The sequence below is a fragment of the Sus scrofa genome, chromosome 4 (genome assembly GCF_000003025.6).
Source record: "Sus scrofa isolate TJ Tabasco breed Duroc chromosome 4, Sscrofa11.1, whole genome shotgun sequence".
Classification (NCBI taxonomy): Eukaryota; Metazoa; Chordata; class Mammalia; order Artiodactyla; family Suidae; genus Sus; species Sus scrofa.
The window spans coordinates 24,452,421-24,466,172 of record NC_010446.5 but is presented as its reverse complement, the minus strand read 5'-3'; the positions used below and the strand labels follow the sequence as shown (position 1 = coordinate 24,466,172).

At 34.5% G+C, this 13,752-nt stretch overlaps 1 long non-coding RNA gene across 1 annotated transcript in view; it reads left to right on the top strand.

The window, feature by feature from the left end:
• Positions 8,896-13,752, top strand: part of LOC110260236 — a 911,564-nt gene continuing 906,707 nt past the window's right edge. The window contains exon 1 of the long non-coding RNA XR_002343153.1: positions 8,896-9,722. This is a non-coding gene — a long non-coding RNA (uncharacterized LOC110260236). The remainder of the gene's footprint in view (positions 9,723-13,752) is intronic.

Below are 13,752 nucleotides of genomic sequence, written 5' to 3'. Positions count from 1 at the left end.
TAGTCCAAGGGCAGTAGCTTGCCAACCACTGCCATTTTAGAGATCGCAATGTGTATATGTAACTTATAAAAGTCCATTTGTATCATTATTTTATTTTTATTTTTATTTTTTTGTCTTTTTGCCTTTTCTAGGGCCACACCCGTGGCATATGGAGGTTCCCAGGCTAGGGGTTGAATTGGAGCTGTAATCGCCGGCCTACGCCAGAGGTACATGTAAATGGATGAAACCTCTCCAGAAAGAAATGTGAAAATATGTATCAATAGTTTAAAAAATAAATGTTCCATGCTTAGTAATTCTAGAAATTACTAGTGTTATCCTAACATAATTGAAATTGTGGTTAAATTTTTGCATAAAAATGTTTTAAATAAAAATACTATCTGTAGCAGGAAAAAACTCTGAAAATCTATATTCTGCCAATAAACTATAAACCACCCATGTAGTTGTGAACTCTATTTCGCTATGAAAAATGGTGGTTAAGAAGATTGTTAATTTTATGAGAAAAAACACATAAGAGCAACTGGAGATTGACATATATCAAACACACACACATACACACATTCCAAGTTAAAAATAGTCATCTGTGGTCCTTAAATATAAGGAATTAAATATTATTTCCATTTTATTGGTTTCCTTCTTTTGAAAATGTTATATATTGAGCCAACATTACTTTTATAATTCCCCAGAACAATAGTAAATAAAAATTAAATATATGTATGCATGAGTCCATATTCTTTAGGGGGAAAAAAGGTGGGAATTCTAACTACAGATATGACAACTTGTGAAAGTATTGCAAGCTTCTTATTAGAGTGGTATAATGTACCACCTTCCAATGCTGAATTTCTCATTTTATTATATAGAGATGATAAAATCAATTAGAAAACTTTATATCTGATTTATATGAATAGGGTAAAGAGAGAAAGACTCAAGGCTATTAGTTTGTTCCTCTTCATGTTATCATTTATTTTATAAAATTTTAGATAATAGTTAACCAAAATATGAGCAGTCGTGATTATGGCAACTACAGGAAAATGAATAAAATGTAGAACATATGATATTCCACTATTTATAAAAATTATCATCTGAACTTAAGTGAATATATAACCTAGGGTTATTGATTTTGTCTTTGATTGCAAAGAGTATGGATTCTATAAAGCATCTTGTCTTCCTTTTCTTGTTTGGGTCTAGTTGATATGCTTTTACCTATATCTGGATGGATTCTTTTTTTAATGGATAGAATACCACAGATATCAATCTGAAGATAAGGTTTCCCTTGCAGCACTGTCAAATACAGTTTTTGCATGTCTCATGTCTTGAATGATTCATTTTATATTGTATTAATTTTAACCCTTTTTTTGCTTATTCCTGAATACATTCCAAAAAAAACAAAAAACAAAAACAAAAACAGTGTATCTCTTTGTATTTGTTTTTGTTTTATTAGTTTTTTAAATATTAAGAAATCAGGAGTTCCCATCGTGGCTTAGTGGTAACGAATGAGACTAGTATCCATGAGGATGTGAGTTTGATCCCTGGCCTTGCTAGTGGGTTAAGGATCCGGCATTGCCATGCACTGCCATGTAGGTTGCAGATGGCTCAGATCTGGTGTTGCTTTGGCTGTGGCATAGGACAGTGGCTATGGCTCCAATTCAGTCCTTAACCGGGGAGCTTCCATATGGCGTGGGTGTGGCCCTGAAAAAAAATTGAGAACTTAAATTTGGTTATTGTATAATAATTCTGAGCTTGTAGTTAACAAAATAAATTAATTTTAAAACCTATGGTGAAGAAATTAAAGCATATGGATATGAGTGTCTTTGTTTATATGTTTTTGTTTTCTCTCAGTGATTTCAGGGAAATTGAAGTGATACATTAAACTAATATGCAGAAGCATAGTTAGAAGAAGAAAACTATTCAAGTGTAGGCACAAACAGATAGATATATCTGAATTGTTGGGGGCTGGAAATTCTAACTGGAATTCAGGTACATTATTCCAAGGGAAGGAATTCGTGAAGAAGCAAGAGTCTTATATGTAAGGATGTTAATACCATGTGATAAGATATAATCTAAAAGAGATTAAACAGGAGTTCTCACTGTGGTGCAGCAGAAATGAATCCGACTAGGAACCATGAGGTTGCAAGTTCGATCCCTGGCCTCGCCCAGTGGGTTGAGGATCTGATGTTCCTGTAAGCTGTAGTGTAGGTCACAGACATGCTCGGATCTGGCATTGCTGTGGTTGTGGTGTAGGCTGGCAGCTGTAGCTCCAATTAGACCCCTAGCCTTGGAATATCTCTAAGTGTGGCCCTAAAAAGACAAAGACAAAAAATCAAACAAACAAAAGATTAAACAGTGGAAACCATCTTGTTAATTTACTGTATTTTTTATGTTATTAAAAGTCTGACTCTATTAGGGAGATGAAATAATTACCACCTTCAAAATGTAGATAACAACAATGTTAGGGTCAAATGCAGTAGTTATGAAATTCTGGACCTCATTGAATAACTGTTCTGTTCATCAGTGGAATCTGAGGTGGGTTATATGTTTTTGTTTCATGTCTTATTGACAGTTTCATTTTGGTGAAAGTCAAGGCAATCAGAGCAACCAGTTTTTACCTTGTTCTGATGAATAGATTGTGATTCATGAAGTAAAATAATGGGGAACTTAAAAGATTTGTGAAAGCAGGATAAGACTATAAGTGCAATGTGATGGGAAAAGAAGATTATGCAAAGACAAATTTTTAAATTCTCAAGAGTAAAGCGATTTTTGTTTCTCATGATGTGTATTTGAAAAAGAAACAAATGAACACGACTTCATACTTGCACAATGACTCCTGAGACCTTCGATTACATCTTAAAGAGACTCATGTGATTAAGCTGAGGTCCTCTGTCTATTACACATTTCAAAAATATATTTGCAAGTATGAATGAGCAACAGAAAAATTTTATCAGGAATAATATAATAGAGTCACAAGGATAACTAAGCATCCTTAAGAGGGTTAAAGCTAAAAGGCAGATAAAGTTTGTCATTCAAAAAAAAAAAAAAAACAAACAAAAAAAACTATACACAAGAAATTATGAATAACGTAAGATGTGTTGGAATGTGTACTGTTTATGTTTCCTCTTCTGTAAGAAGATTAAGCAAATTATGTATTCCTACTCAGTGTGATGTGAGTTACACTGCCTTCTTGTGAAAGGAATAAATTTCTCCTTCCCAGTGAGAGCAGGGCAGAGCGTGTCATTTCTTTGGCCAGTGGTAAGCAATCAGAAGTGACAGTATGGTGACTCTGAGTTGAAACTTTTAAGAGTCATTACTTTTTCTCCGTCTCTCTTTTTATTTTTCCTCTGGAATGAAAAGAATTTGTTACATGTGCAGAGTGCTCTCTTTCAGTTTGGATCCTGGAATGAGGACAATAGAAGAGAGCCAAACAGAGCTAAAGCTAACCTGCAGTATGAGGAAGATAGAATCTCTGTTTTCATAAAATGTTGGCATTATTGAGTAGCTGTTATCCAGTAATATCGTGTTCTTATATAACTATAACTATATATATATATATAAATAAAACACATATATATGCCTTTTATAATTATGTTTCAAATATATATATACAGATATACACAAATAATAGAAATGAAGAAATCTGTAAAATGCAACATTGTCTTTTATCTGTTTATTACCACAATCTTTAGATTGAGAAAAAATAGATTATATGTCAATATGAAAACAAATAGACCCTTGGAAAGGGAGGAGCTATTTAGAGAACACATAGCCATTACTATTTCCTAGTTTGGGAAGGAGACAGTCATTTTTAAGTTCTGTGGTAAAAGAGAAAAACAATAATGGAATCCAAAAAGCTAGCATTAAAAATATTTTGACTGATTTTGTTTTTTAAAGGAGGTGAGCTATCCTTTAATTAAATATGTTTTATGTAAAGCATATCATGGATGTGTGTGAATATTTAGTAAAGAAATATGTAACAAAAAAAGAGAGAAGGATAAATTCATAGAGAATTATTAAGTCAGACAGAGGACAGTTCTTTTGAGATAGAGCTACTCCATCTGTTCTATCTAAATAATAAACCTGCAATGCCTCTGAATTTCAATAAAGCACATGTTAAAAATTTTAGGTGTGTAAATATACTAAAGTAAAAATTTACTTGGACAATTTAAGTGTAAATTATTTAATGACTTCCTAACCACTGAGTCATTTTACTCTAAAGCTGAGTGGTACATTGGTATATTGTTATTCAGATTTTAGCACTGCCCTCACCATCTCAGAGAGGCCTTCCATAGTCATCCAGTCTAAAATTTCCTTCCTCATTGCTGCGTTACACTGTTTACTTATTTTCTTAGTTTTCTTTTTTAAAATCAGCTTTATTGAGTTATAATCTACATATCATACAATTTATCCATTTAAGCTCTACAACTCAGTTTTTATTAGTATATTCGCATATTTGTGCAATTCTCAACACAGCCAATTTTAGAATATTTCATTGCCTCCCAAAGAAACCCTGTTCTTTAGTTTTAAGTCCTCTTTCCTATCATCTGGGGGGATAAAGAGATAGCTTTATTACTTATTTTCCCATCTAGATGCATTCTTTTTCTTGCCAAATTTTCCTAGTTACAACTTCCATTAAATTCCAATAAATTGTTAATAATAAAAGTAGCAAGAGAAGACATCCTTATCATTACTTTAGGAAAAAGGATCTCTTTTCACTGTTAAGTAATAATGCTATTTGTGAGTTTTTCATAGATACTCTTTATCAAGTTGAGAAAGTTCCCTGCTATTCCTAGTTTTATTTAATTTTTTGGAGTGTTTTTATCAAGAAACAATTTTGTTTTTGATCAAATGCTTTTTCTTGTATCTATTGAGGTAATCATGTGAATAATATGCCATTGTATATACATATACATTTAAGCTGTTTCCATGTCTTGTCTATTGTGAATAGTACTGCAGTTATCATAACAGTGCAGATATCTCTTCAAGATCATGATTTAAATTTTTAAATACCAAGAAGTAGGATTGTTTGATCATATGATTGTTGTATTTTTAAATTTTTGTAGAATTTCCAGGCTGTTTTCTATAGGAGCTGCACCATTTTCCATTCCTACTTTCAATGTACAGATTAATCTCTCCTACACCAGATTAATCTCTCACCAACACCTTTCTTTCTTTCTTTCTTTTTTTTTTTTTCATTGTATTATAGCTATCCTGACAGGTATGAAGTTATATCTGGTCATGGCTTTAATTGCATTTCCTTGAGGATTGGTGATGTTGAACATCTTTTGCATGTGTTCCTTGGTGTGATATCTGTTCAAGTCCATAGCCCATTTTTAATTGGGTTTTGTGGTTTTTGTTTTTTATTAAGTGTTTGAGTTCCTTATATATTTTGGATAATAACCCCTTATCAAATACATGATATGTAAATATTTTCTCCCATTCCATATATTGACTTTTCATTATGTTGACTGTAGAAGCTTTTCAGTGTGATGTAATCTTACTTGACTATTTTTGCTTGTATTTCTTGGGCCTTTGGTATCATTTCCAAGGAATGACTGCCGAGAAAAATATCCTTAAATTTTCCCCCTTTGTTTTCTTCTTAGAATTTTACAGGGCTAGGTCTTATAATTAAATTTTAATCCATTTTTTTAGGGTTTGTGTGTGTTTGTGTGTGTGTGTGTGTGTGTGTGTGTGTATGTGTGGCACAAGGGTCCCATTTCAACTTTTCACATGTGGATATTCAGTTTTCCCTGCACTGTTTCTTAAGAGACTATTCCTTCTCCACTGTGTATTCTTAATACTTTTGTTGAACATCAGGTGGACTGTATATGTTTGAGTTTAATTCTGGGTTTTTGATCCTGTTACATTGGTCTATATGTCTGCCTTTATGCCAGTACTATACTGTTTTTATTGCTATGACTTTGTAATGCATTTTGAAATCAGAAAATGTGATGCTTCCTGCTTCGTTCTTCTTTCTCAAGATTGCTTTGGCTATTTGGGATCTTTTGTGATTCCGTGTAGCATTTAGGATTATTTCCTCTACTTCTGTAATGTTCATGTATTTATTCTGGCCTTTTCATTTCAGTACTTAGCTATAATACTTAGTGATCTTGATTGTCTTCTTTAGCATTTTCATCCTAGTACAGTGCTAGGAAAATAGTGGGTTTCTCAAAAGTACTTATCGAATAGAAGGAAGGGAAACAAAACAGGGAAGAAGGAAGAGAGAGACGGGATCAATATATAGAAAGTCTCTGGCTAGCCTCACTGGTGAAGATGATGAAAATAATGATGAACACAATGGTGAAAAAAGCAACCAACAGTGGTTATTAAATCAACAGTGGAAAATGTTTAGGACCCTTGAGAAGAACTAGAGATGGTTATAAATTCTAGAATGCCAAATCCTAACTTTATCAATCATTTAACAAATGGTATTCTGATTCATTCACATCATTGGTATAATTAATACTTATTGAACATAGTGTATGTGCCAGGTACAGTGATACAGAGGTAAAATTATATGTTAATTGCACTTAGGAGCTTTAGAAAATCAGCCTCTTCCATTCTGGGGGAAGAAATTGGGACGGCTAGAGCCCAGTAACTGAATAAAAATAAGTTTAAATATCGATGATGTGTTTCTAAAGAAAAAACTGAATGATGTGACAATTGTTTATTTAGACTAAGATTCAAAGCATCATCTGTTTTTCTCTAAAGCGTTTGTTAATCATTAAAATAAATTTATATTCTTTTAAACACTAAAGGTGTAGATACCCTACAACATTTTCATTTTCTTAAAAATAGCATTTAATAAGTTTGTACTAAGCTAATTAGCCCATACTCTAAATTACTCAGTGTACTGCATTTGTGGCCTGCTATGTCTAATAGCAAATATTATTTTAATCACTACTATGATAATAATGTTTTGACTGGAGTATGCTATGAAAGTTAAAAAAATATGTTTAAATTTGTTCTAAAAATCACGTTTGCTAATTTTCTTATTCAAAACATCCCATTATGCTCTAAGAATCAAATGAGTGTTCTACATGTACTATTTGGTGTTTAATGCATTTTTACTTTTACTTAATTCCAAATACATGAATACCCCCAGGTATCACTAACCTAGTGTTACAAAAATGTAGGTTTTTCTATATTTCAAATAATAAATGGTTACGTAAGGCAAAACAACTTCAGAGCTTATTGTTTGTATTTTAGAGCCAGCTCTAAATGGAATAGCGAGCACACATGCAAAAAAAAAAAAGCAAAACTCACAATGAGTATAAACATAACCTATTTAGAATAAATACTTCAATCTAAGACATAGGTGCTTTGTCAATGGCTTTAATTGGAAGAAAGGAGGTTTGCAACCACTCAAAGTAAAATATGATGGCTCGTGTCAGAGTGTTATGAAACATATTCTTCTTAAGGGCAGAGGGGGGAAAAGGAATGAAAAACATGATGGACCTTGAATAACAGCTCAACAGTAATGCTGTATAATTGCTTTTCATCCTTTCTATCAGCAGTGAAGCTTTAAAACATTGATCAAAGATGATGACTATCACAAAGTGCTTAGAGTGCAGCACATTGTTAAATTTCCTGAGCTTCTGAAATAATTATAGCATGAGCAAGCATAAAGATGATTCTCCCACCTTCACCCGCCTTCCTCAAATGATTTTCTAGCCAAAGTAGAGGGGATTAAAAGAAATCTGACATGAATGAGCTACATTAGAACATCAATGTCAAAAGATATCACGGGCACCTGCCTCAAAAGGATAAAAATACCGTGAATAATTTCACATTATTTCACACCAGAATTCGGTCACCCTCCTTGCTGACAAACAAGCTGCTCAAGTAAAGGACACAGAGCATACCCAGTGGATAAGAAAGTACAACACAGAAATTAGAAATGCTCCCTGATGATGTCAAAAAGATAGCTCTTGTCTGCTAAGACTATACAGCTAAAGAAATGATGGAGACAAAAAAAAAAAAAAAAAGCTTTTTACCCATTTATGGGAATAATAGATAAAAGACTTTTTTCCAAAAGTTTAGTAGTTTATGTTAGATTAATTCCTTGAACTCATGGTTTCATGAGAGTTTAACTGTATTAATGTATTCATTTAATATATTTAAAATGAATTCTTGAAATCCTCGTAAGAACCAGACATGGTATAGAAACTCAGGTGAGGTGCTGGTTTTTTTTAATTTATTTTTTATTACTCAAATGAATTTATCACATCTGTAGTTGTATAATGATCATAATCTAATTTCACAGGTGAGGTGCTATTGCAATGGTTGCATGTGGGCTCCACACCATACTCTTTCAACCTATCTGATTTCAGCACAAGCACCTCCTTGCCAGTTTCCTACATGAAATGCTCATGCTGGCGACTCTGTGTTATAGAATGTCACTCAATTTGAATTAGAGGAATTAGGAAGTAAGGTGAATTTAATGACTCTCAATGAGTAGTATGAGTGGATAGATGTTTTATCTCCCATGTTCTCTGGAAGGATAAATTAAGATCCATTCAGTGTGGTTTATCAAATGATTCCCTGAGAGTAGTTTAGCTCATGTTGCTCACGACAGTACCAGATGATTGGAACTTAATCACTGGCTTTCTATTTTATCATTCTTAAGAAAAAAGTTTAAAATTGAATAGGTGATTTATAATGTTGTGTTAGTTTCAACTGTACAGCAAAGTGATTCAGTTGTATATATGTATGTGTGTTTGTGTATATATATTTATATATATTTTTCAGGTTCTTTTCCCTTATATAGTACGAATGTTTCCGTGTACTATACAGTAGGCCCTTGTTGGTTATCTGCTTTATACATAGCAGTCTGTATATCTTAATCTCAAATGCCTAATTTATCTGCCCCCACTCCCCTCATGTTTTCCCTTTGGGAACCATAAGTTTGTTTTCAATGTCTGTGGGGCTATTTCTATTTTGTAAGTAAGTTCATTTCTATGTTTCCCCTGGCTTTCTTTTGTATCTCTTCAGTTTTCCCATGTCTCTATTTCATTACTCTCCCCCTCCCCTAAACCTATATGTTTCCTAGTGCTTGTTTTAGGATCCACTTTTAAGAAGGAGCCTAAGCCAAAACAGTTGCTACTGGAAATAGCAATAGAAAGTAGCCTCTTTAGATGGGATTCTGAAATTGGTTTCCTCATGGGTCAAATGGTAACAAGGACCACATTGTTGGTGATAAACGAGGTGCTGAAAACTCCTTGTTTGCTTTATCACCACAGTTTTAAAGACTCAGTAGAGGAGAGCTGAATGAAAATCAAGTGGAAGGAGGCACACAGGTTTATGTAATAGCTTGAAAGCTATTAGGGGAAACCCTTTATAAGGGTTGTGGAGGCAGCTTACCCTTTTCAACCCTTCTGGAAGTCTTGAAGTAGAAGAGTAGCAGTCTCAGTTCAGCCAGCCATCTGCTCAGGACTTGCTAGAAATTTAAGATGGCCTTCTTGCAGTGTTTATTACCTGCAACTGGACGATAGATAAAAACTGAAAAAAGCAGGTCCAGGATTTGATTATAGGGGTTGAACAAATGCAAAATACATGTAATGCTCAACTTCTGGGAGTTTTCTGACATTAGAGTTTTGGTAGTGACCCTGAGAACTTGGATGTCTGGGAAGAACTGACCTGAGAATGTTGGACCTCCAGATTTTCCTAGTATCTCTGGACTTTGAGAACAGCGTCTTTCCTTGACTGAGGATAATATGAAGAAATTGCCTGAGGTGAGTCCCTTGAAATATGTTTTTTTCCTTCCCCCTTAAGATCAGCCACATCTTAAAATTTGACTCAAATCTTAGTATGGTCCAAGGAGGGAAATGTAGTCTCTGCTACTTGTAAAATACCTCATCAGACTAGTGGCACAACTGGGCTAATATGTAAATATGCACAAGCAGAAACTCAGAAACTTATATAGGAATGGATATTGAAAATAGTTTTACTGGATAGGTACATGGTATAAAGCTGGAAAAGTAAGGCTTTGTTTACCTGGAGGCATAATTTAGTGAAATACATTCTGTGTGAACTCCTGGAGCTGGTTTAATGGGAGCTGGTTTAATGTCATACTGGGAGGGTTACTTAAACATTGAATGCAGTTTACAGTAAATGGTGTGGACATGCCAGGATCTCTTCAGCCAAGTACTGTGGAAGAGGTCAAAGTGGTGGGCTTGAGAAAGTTGGTTTATTGCTTGAGACTGGAGTTCCCTTAACCTATGTCCTTTGGAAAACCTAGAGAACAGTAAAGTGGTATGCCATGCACCAGAGAGGGTCATCAATATATTTGAGAAGGTTAATGTTGGATTTTTCTGTGGGCCAGAATTCACAGTGAGTGATGCTTCCATAGAGCTTGGTGTGATAGATTCCTGGCCTATTAGAAGATATATCAGGTGATGATACTTAGAAGAGGCAAGACACACATGATGGTAATAATGAAAATGAAGCAGAAGGGTAGGGTATCTCTACTCAAAGAATTCTAGGGCTATGTCTATTAGACCATGGTGGTTCAAGAGAGGAAAGAGATAGGCAGGAGAACAAGCCACCCATTGACTTATTTAACTGAAATAAGTTGATATCAGTTGTTTCCATTGGAAATTGTGATCTCTTGTTCAATTATCAGATTTAAACCACTTAGACCCAGAGTCCACTTATTAAAGGTAAATGTAGATACTCCTAGGAAGGGCCTCTGAAATGTTACTACATGCCTATGATGTTAATATTTCCCCAATACTTGCATTAAGGACTTGTAGCTATTTGAAAGAGTAATGACACCATGGGGAAAGGAGAATTCCTTTGAATTGTTAAATATAGGATCTGAGCAAATACTGATACCAGGGAGACCTAAATGCAATCACCACCCCTATTTAAAGGTGGGTCTGATGGAAGCCAGGTGCTCTATAGAATTCTAGTCCAAGTCCAAAAAATATACAGACCCAACCTTTTCTTGACTCTTAAGTATATATTTGTGTTGGATATATGTATCAACTGGTATAACTTTTGCATTGATTACCTGGACATAGAATAGAATCAAGATAGAAGGAGGCCTTAAATTTATCCATTCCTGGCTAAAAAAGTAAATCAGAAGCAATATTTAAAAAAAAAAAAAAAACTGAGTAGAATTGCAAATATTAATGCTCCCCTCAAAAACTGAAAGATGTAGTAAACTCTACCCCCCCATTATTTTAATCCCCTTTAAATTAGCCCTTTGGACCCCTCCAAAAATCAGATGAATTCCAGTTGATGACACTGGACCATGTAATTTTAGTGAGTGGTTGCCTCAATTACAGTCATGTTGCTTAATGTGACATCTTTATTAGAAGAAATCAGTGCTGTCCCTGGCATGTTGTATGCTTTATTGGTTTAGAAAATGTACATATAAGTGAATCAAATGTATATAGTTGTTATATGAGTAGAACAGCAGTGGCCTAGAGGGCTACCACTATAGGGGAATTGAAGTGTAGAATCATAAAGTTGATAAAACTATGAATGTCTTCTGGAAATCCACTATCTTCATTTCTATGTATAGTAACATTTTTGGGGAACCCTAGTCAGTGCATTACAGATTGGAAAGAAGTACTAAAACTTCTTTATTCACAGAAAATAAAAAATGTATACATGTAAGATTCTAAGGAATCCACAGAAACATCTCTAAGAACAAATAAGTAGATAGCTAAATCAAGTTCAAAGGACATAGGGATCATATTTAGAAATCCATTGTGTTTTTATATACTAGGCATAAAAAATTTGGGTAATGAAATGAAAAGGCAATATCAATGGCTATAACATCAAAATATTGAATTTATAAGAATACATTTAGCAAAATATGTGAAAGACCAATACAAAGACGGAGTTCCCATCATGGCACAGTGGTTCACAAATCCTACTAGGAACCATGAGGTTGTGGGTTCCATCCCTGGCCTTGCTCAGTGGGTTAAGGATCCAGCATTATCTTGAGCTGTGGCGTAGGTCTCAGACCTGGCTCGGATCCCGCGTTGCTGTGGCTGTGTGGTGTAGGCCCGTGGCTACAGCTCCGATTCAACCACGAGCCTGGGAACCTCCATATGCCCCAGGTGTGGCCCTGAAAAGACAAAAAATGTTTTGTGAAATAATGAAATTATTAAAAATTGGCAAGATATTAAATGGCTATTATTAAAGTCATTATGATACTTGAAATACACTTTTTGTATTAACTATTGTTAACTAGAAAAGTGATTTAGCATTTTCAGATTAAAATCCAAAACCACCCAATCATACTATATGTCTTTACACAAAACTATACCTTTTCTGGTGAATAATATTTTATAAAAACAGAAAAACAATGAAGTAGAAAAAAGGATACCTAAACTTTTAATTGTATTTTTTTTTAAATTGTTAGACATCTTAATGGCTTCAGTAATGACATACTATCACATAACTTCAAAATAATGAAATTGGGAGTTCCTGTTGTGGCTTAGTGGTGATGAACCCAACTAATATCCATGAGGATTTGGGTTCAATCCCTGGCCTTGCCCAGGTAGGTTAAGAATCCAGCATTGCCATGAGTTGTGGTACAGGTCACATAGTTGGCTGAGATCCTACGTTGCTATGGTTGTGGCGTAGGCCAGCAGCTCCAACTTCAATTTGACCCCTGGCCTGGGAACTTCCATGTGCTGCAGGTGTGGCCCTAAAAAGACCAAAAAAAAAAAAAAGAAAGAAAAAAGAAAATAATGAAATTAAAATAAACCTTTACTAATTTACTTTTTTCACAGTATATAAAGTTAATCATTGGTTGGTACAAACCAAAAATTGCATGTAAAATATGTGGTGTCTGAGAGTATGAGAACTTACAAAACTTTAAACCTTGCAAATTGGATGAGACACATTTATAGTGTACATATGCTTTAAAAAGATGAAACATAATACATTATACTATATCTTGTAATAAAGAAAGGTTCTTTAAGGGAGTTCCCATTGTGGCTCAGTGGTAATGAACTAGACTAGTATCCTTGAGGACCTGGGTTCAATCCCCAGCTCTGCTCTGTGGGTTGGCGATCCACCATTGCCATGAGCTGTGTGTGGGTCACTGATGTGGCTCAGATCTGGTGTTGCTGTGGCTGTGGTGCAGGCCAGCAGCTGCAGCCCTGATTCCTTCAGCCCCTATCCTGGGAACCTCCATGTGCCACAGGTGCAGCCCTAAAAAGCCAAAAAAAAAAAAAAAAAAAGTCTATTAATCATTGCAAAGTTGTCAGATTGCAATGTTAAACCCGTGTTGACAATCAGATGATTTCCTCCAGGACAACATGGAACTAGTTAGAGGTCACTTTTATCTATATCTACAGCAGTCAGGTGGACCAGACAAATCCTTTGCTGGGGTTTTTACTGCCTTTCCTTTCAGAGCTTGTTTGGATCCTGCCTGTTTACTAAATCTTAGTTCTGCCAATAAATCTTTTTTTTTTTTTTTTTTTCTTAAGCTGGTTAGATTAACTTTCTGGCAGGTGCACTCGCATATCTCTTTACTAGATAACAGCATCTTTGGGGAGAAGAAAACACAAATTTTTTCATCATCTTATTCCCAGTGATACAGTATAGGCTTAGTGACTGATGCATGACTTAAACTCAATAAATGTTTGATGGATGTACACATGAAGGATTATAAGAAAGGTATGTATAGAACATTTTTGTGAAACTGTAAACTGTGCTGTATGGTTATAGTGTGAGCACATTAAAAGGAATAATGGGATATAGAAATTTAAATTCTTAATAATCATAGTGCTGATGCAT